Here is a 6,303-nt window from a genome sequence, read left to right as displayed (position 1 = left end):
GCCCACCTCTGCCCCTTGGTCCTTCCGCCTGGGCTGGGGCAACGCGCCCCCGCCCCCATTTCCTCACCTTCCCGAGTGTCCTCGGAGCTCTGCGGAGAACGCGGCCGTTCCTTCCCGGGAGGAGGCTGCCGCTGCACTCCGCCTCGGGGGCGAGCCGGGCTCTCTCCCCCCGACTACTCCCAGCCTGGCAGCCCCTCGCAGGGCGCTTTGTTTTGCTGGGTCGGTGCTCGCTTGGCGTCCTTGCCACTGCCCCGTTTATTTGCGGTGTTATGTGGGGTGATGGGTTGGAGTTGGGATGTGATGGAGTTGAGATTCAGCGAAATAAAAATGACCTCCCCCCACGGAAATAGCACAGCTTTACCCAGCTGAGACGCCCTCAAAGCCTGGCCTTGGACGGAGATGGGAAACCCCACTTTGGTGTAGTGGATAGTGTTCAGGCCGGTGGATGAGTCATGTGCTTTTGCCGAGTGGCTGGCTGACTTCCCTTTTACGCAAGACCACGCACTGTTTTTTGAAGTGTTTTTATGTAGTTGTTTACTCATTTGATGTTTCATGCAACCTGGTGGGGTTTATATTCTTGGCCCTTGGGTTCATTTTTACCTGTGTGTTGGATGCAAGAGGGGATGACCTCTTGCAGTCCGTGCCTAATGAGACTTGAAGTGTCTTTGCTTACCTTTGAGAGGGCTGTAGATGTCCGAGTTTACAAAAACCCAGCCTCAGTGTACTTCTAAGACAGTGGCTCTTTGGTGCTATAATACAGTTGGAGATTTTCATGAATGAGGCTGTCAAGTTCCTTAAATTGTGAGCCCTTGGAATTTGTAGTCCTTAGAATTTGTAAAACAGGCGATACTCAACAGGATTTATGAATGTGCTTTCAGTTTCAAGGTTTTGGATGGCACAGTTTTATGACCTTGCCAGTAATTTAATAAAACATTCCTTTCGTTTTAATTTGGATGGAGATTGTCTTCCAGCAAGGCATGGTAGATAACCAACTCCTTCTCCCCAAAAGCTTCAACCTGGGGCAGGTAAAACTCTCAGATGGTTTCAGCTTACCAAATCGAGAAGGAAAAGTCTGGTCTGAAACAAAATGCATCCCCGTATTACCCACCATATCCCCTATCTTGGTAGGAAACAGTATCTAAGGACTGAAGCTGTGGAGTAAATGAGTCTTAGACTATGTCTCCAAAAGTTATCTTTTTGAGCCAGTTGTGATCTTTGTACTATTTTGCACTTCTGCTTTTGGTGGTGGTGGATATTTTCGTGTTACACAAATCAGATTATTGAATGCCTTCTCTTTTTTTCTATTTTTCGTATTTTTAAAAAAATTAAATTAATTTTAGAGAGAAGGAGAAAGAAACATCCATCAGTTGCTCCCTAATGCACCCGACTAGGAAGACTAGGAATCGAACCGGAAACCTGGGTATGTGCCCTTTGCTGGGAATCGAACCTGCCACCTTTGGGTGGACAGTATGTGGGGATTCCTTGCTGATGATGACAGTTAACTCATAAGGCATGAGTTTATGCTCTGGCTTCAACCAACAGCCACACTGGCCTCACTTTTTCTTAATTTAAAGCAAAAACCATTTGGTGCCTAAGTACCTTGAAGAACTGGGCTGTTAAATCTTCGAACAGCCCACTGTCATTGTCTGTCACAATTATGTGCATGTAAAATGTTTCAGTTTTTGATACTAAATAACTTGTGAAGTAGATTGTCTTTGTGTTGTCTTTATGTGGTAAAAGTATAAAAAGAAAGGCTTGTTATTGAAAATTGCTAACGTTACTGGACATTCTCATTTGCACAGTGAGGATTGTGGGGATTCCTTGCTGATGATGACATTTAACTCATAAGGCATGAGTTTATGCTCTGGCTGGTGTTCTCTGTGGTTAGAGTGTTGTCCCATGTCAATTCCTGGTCAGGACATGAGTGTGAGACAACCAGTGGATTTTGTCTTTTACATCAATGTTTCTCTCTGTCTCCCTCTCCCATTCTCTGGCTCTAGAACCAATAAAAAGGCATATCCTTGGGTGTGGATTTAAAAAAAGGCATGAGTCTAAAAATAAAATTTGTCCTAAATTATTTTCTTTTTACTGGACTGTAAAGTTCCATGAAGACAGGGTTTTGTTTGCTTCGCTTTGTCTATTTTTATTCTATATTGTATCCTTAATTCCTATAAGAGCACCTAAAATATTCTTTGAGTGAATAAACTGAAGAGATAATTGAGCAAGAATTTGGGATGTCCACAATACCAACTGCAAATAATTCCTTTTATGTTAATAAAATATTGTTAACAGGGGACATAATTGGTCAGTAGGACTTACAAGGAATGTGAATTTTAACTAAGATAACATTAAGATCTCTAAAAATTGCAGTAAACTTATTAGTAGTCCAGACAGTGTGGCATGCAGTATTTCTGTGCACTGTCTACTGTATATTTCCTACTTAGCAGTTTGAAATGTGGTGAGTGTTTTTAGGCTGTGGTTCAACTCTGACCTGAGAAAAGTGTCTTAAGAGAGTGATAAATCGTGCCTAATAATAAACAGGTATGGGTAGCATTTCTTAATGTGAATCTCATATTGTCAATAAAAACTTGATTAAAAAAAAGATTGAGTACTTCCTTTGTGAAATTCTCATTTCATGTGTATGTGATTGGCTAATCCATATAAACAATTAGTTCCTGAGCTCTTACTATGCACAAGGGAAGACAAAAGATATTTGCTCATGACTTGTTTGGTACATATATTCTTTATTAATGTATTCATCCCCAAAGTACTTATTGAATATAAACTATGTATTATTACAGCTTTACTTAGACATAATTTACACATGATGCAGTTCACCAATTTAAAATGTACAATTCAGCCCTGGCCAGTGGGGCATCGTTCCTTGTACCCTAAGGTCACAAGCAGGAGACAACCAATCAATGTGTCTCTCTGATTGATGACCCTCCCTCTCCCCCTTCCTCCCTCCCTCTCTCTCTCTTCCTCTCTAAAAATCAGCAATAATAAAAACATTTAAAGTGTACAATCCAGTGTTTGCCTATTCTGTATATTTCAGGAATTATATAACTTTTTGTGTCTAGCTGCTTTTACAGTACATGGTATAATGTTTTCAGGGTTTGTACTGTAGTATGAATTAGTACTTTGTTCCTTTTATAACTAAATGCTCTTCCATTATATGGATATGCTACATTTTATCCCTTCATCAGTTGATAGATATTTGGGTTTTGGCTATTATGAATAATGCTATCAGTGTTCATGTGCAAGTTTTTGTGTGGACATGTATTAATTTATCTTGGGTAGATGCCTAGGCGTGGAATTGCTGGGTCATAGTAACTAACTTTTTGAGCCTACACAGTAACTTTTTAACGGCATTGATTTTCTAGTGCTTTTACAGAGGGCTTAAAAGAAAAGCTTAATGGGATATGGTATGGCCACTTAAAAGAATGAGGAAATGAAAGTGCAAGGATGTCAGCATGTTGACATGTAGTACAGTCTGGGTAGTTTGATTAAATTATACTTTGTTTTTTAAATTATACGTTGTTGGAGAACAGTTTGAAATTCTAATAAGGCACAGAAAACAGTTAGAAAGATGTACCCCAAATGTGTACTACTGTTGTTATGAAGGGAGATTTTAGAAACATTTAATTTTTTTTCTCCAGTCTAAACAGGCCTTAAGTTATTAAATTTGATTTAAAAAAAACCTGCATCTATATAACCCAGCATAAATCATGGATGTATTCTTTTCTAAAGAAATATAGTTAAAGCAAAGCAACCATCTGTCCCATTCAACCCCGAAGGGAATAGACGTGGTTGGTCCACATTTGAAAATGAGATTGTAAGGTTTTGTTTTTTCTTCTTTGTTAATATGTTTGCTTGTCTTTTATTGATTGCAAAGAGGGGAGAGGAAGAGAGAGATAGAAACATCAATGATGAGAGAGAATCATTGATTGGCTGCCTCCTGCACATCCCCTACTGGGAATTGAGCCCACAACCCAGGCATGTGCCCTGACAGGGGGAATCAAACTGTGACCTCCTGGTTCATGGGTCAGTGCTCAACCACTGAGCCACACTGGCTGGTCTGTAAGGGTTTTTTCTTTAAAAACAAAAGTAGCGTGATCATTTTAAAGAATTTGGAAAACAATATTAGGATGGTGCTAAATGTGAAAAAAAATCTCTTAAATCTATTTTTATTCTAGTCTTTCTACATGAGTAACAAAATTGGATTGTACTCTTTAACTTTTCAAAAAAAAATTACATTTTGAACATTTCCAAAATGCTATGTTTCAATTGTTTGCCTAAGCCCTGGCTGGAATGGTTTAGTGGTTAGAGTATTGGCCCTCACACCAAAGGGTCTCAGGTTCAGTTCCTGGACAAGAGGAGTGCAGGTTTGATTTCCAGTGAGTGTGGGAGGCAACCAATCGATGTGTCTCTCTCACATCCATGTTTCTCTCTGCCCCTTCCTCCCTCCCTTCTACTCCCTGTAAAAATTAATTGGGGGGGGGGCGGGGATCCTTGGGTAAGGATTAACAAAAAGAAAACAAAGATAAATGGTTGTCTAATCTAACATGAAATACTGTAGTTTAATTATGCTATTTTTAAGTTTTCTCTCTTTTCATGTCTAGAGGGAATTGCTAGACCAAAAGGGTGTGCATTTTTGAAAACTGGATACAAATTAGTTTTCTAGAAAAGTTCCATGAATTTCCTTTTTATTTTTCTTCACAGCTTAGCACAGTGTCTTGTTTATAAGGGTGAGGTTTTTAACATTATCCCCCCACAAATAGCAATTGTGTGAAAACAAAATGTTGTCTTGAGTTCGTTCTGAGAAGCAGAAGTGTCTCAGATCTTGCTCTGTGACCTTTCTACTCTCTTCTGCCCAGAACTGGACTTTGTTTCCTGAATTCCTGACCCTAAACTAGCAGTCCAGTGTTATCTGAATGCTCTGGGGAGAGTGACTGGGAGGGCTTGAATGGCCTCTTGGTGTCCAATCCTATCTCATTTTCTTCTGACCTGCTCTAACCAGTGTGGCACAGTTAGACCCCATTTTGAATTCTGGCCCTGCTGTCCGCTCTGTGACCTTCACACTGTCCCTCAACCTTCCCCAAACTCCATTTATGAATCTTTCAGCTGAGGGTAAAATGAGGCAGTGCCCTGTCAAGGTTAGCTCCTTGCTTGCTGTCATTGACCATAGCCAAAATGGAAATGAGATTAGGTACGGGGTAAGAGAGTCAAACTGATGAGGGCTAGGAAAGTGCACTAGGTGACACCAAGATCGGCCAGGTGCCTTTCTCAATGGAGGAGGGAGTTAAGGTTGTTTTTAAGTGAGAATTTGTTTTTATCTGATAGTGAGATTAAAAGTGGTGATAATGGGATTGGTGAAAAAGTGGCAGCTCTGGGGGCTTCCACCCAGGGGATCCTGGCTGAAGAGTTTGGGGAAATGATCCAGCAGAGGAAGGTGGTTCAGTGTTTCCTCAGGCCTAAACTGTAACTTGTCTTCTTCATTAAAGCCTGGTTATCTGGACAAAGGCAATTGCCAGGTTGCCAGAAATTGCTGATAAACTGAGGTTTTTCCAGCGCCTCTTCATACCTTCCCTGCCTTCTTTGGCCCTGATTTGAATTGTGTTGACATCTGGCTTTGGTGAAAAGATTCTGGTTTCCTGGAAGATTTGTCACAAGTCAGGACCTCCCTAGAAGGGGGACAAGATAGCTGGATATGCCAGGGAAATAGAGTTCCTGGCTGGAAGGCTCAGATCCAGCTAATGGACTTTGGGCCTATTGACCAGAAAAACCAGTCCATGCCATTCACCATTTCTAGGTGCTGTTAGGATCCAGTTCCATGTGGAATGCCTTTTGTGTTAAACCCAATTGGAGAACATATTTCTTTAAGAGATTTGTCAAATCTGAGTATTTAACTGCCAATTAAGAGTACTCGAATGCATATGCCATTTCTTTTTGACCTGTGACATCTTACAAATAAAGACTTTTTTTGTTGTTCATGCTAGGTATAGGCCAGGGGTGGGCAACCCCTGGCACGTGTGCCAAACATGGCATGCCAGTAACTTTTGCTGGCACGCGAAACCCTCTTATAATCTTCCATTTACAATTTTTTAAATTATATCGACTTTTTTATTTTTCAGATAAATTCAGTGTAGGTGCATCTTAGATAAATAAATAATTTTACATAACAAGTTATCTTAAAGACCATAGACATGGATTGACGAGAGAGGGGAAGAGCAATTTCTATGCCTCTGCCTTAACTCTCCCTGCCTTCCTAGATCCGACCAGTGTTTTGGTTTCATCCACATA

At 40.6% G+C, this 6,303-nt stretch overlaps 1 long non-coding RNA gene across 1 annotated transcript; it reads left to right on the top strand.

Annotated features, from left to right (window-relative positions):
* The first annotated feature begins 6 nt into the window (after window positions 1-6).
* Window positions 7-2,602, top strand: LOC106727832. Its single transcript, XR_001364085.1, has 2 exons — window positions 7-1,420; window positions 1,803-2,602. It is a non-coding gene; the product is annotated as an uncharacterized LOC106727832 (long non-coding RNA).
* The last annotated feature ends 3,701 nt before the right edge of the window (window positions 2,603-6,303 follow it).

This window comes from Myotis brandtii, unplaced genomic scaffold (genome assembly GCF_000412655.1).
Source record: "Myotis brandtii unplaced genomic scaffold, ASM41265v1 scaffold485, whole genome shotgun sequence".
Classification (NCBI taxonomy): Eukaryota; Metazoa; Chordata; class Mammalia; order Chiroptera; family Vespertilionidae; genus Myotis; species Myotis brandtii.
The sequence above is the reverse complement of the archived record's forward strand: the minus strand, read 5'-3'. Positions and strand labels throughout refer to the sequence as shown.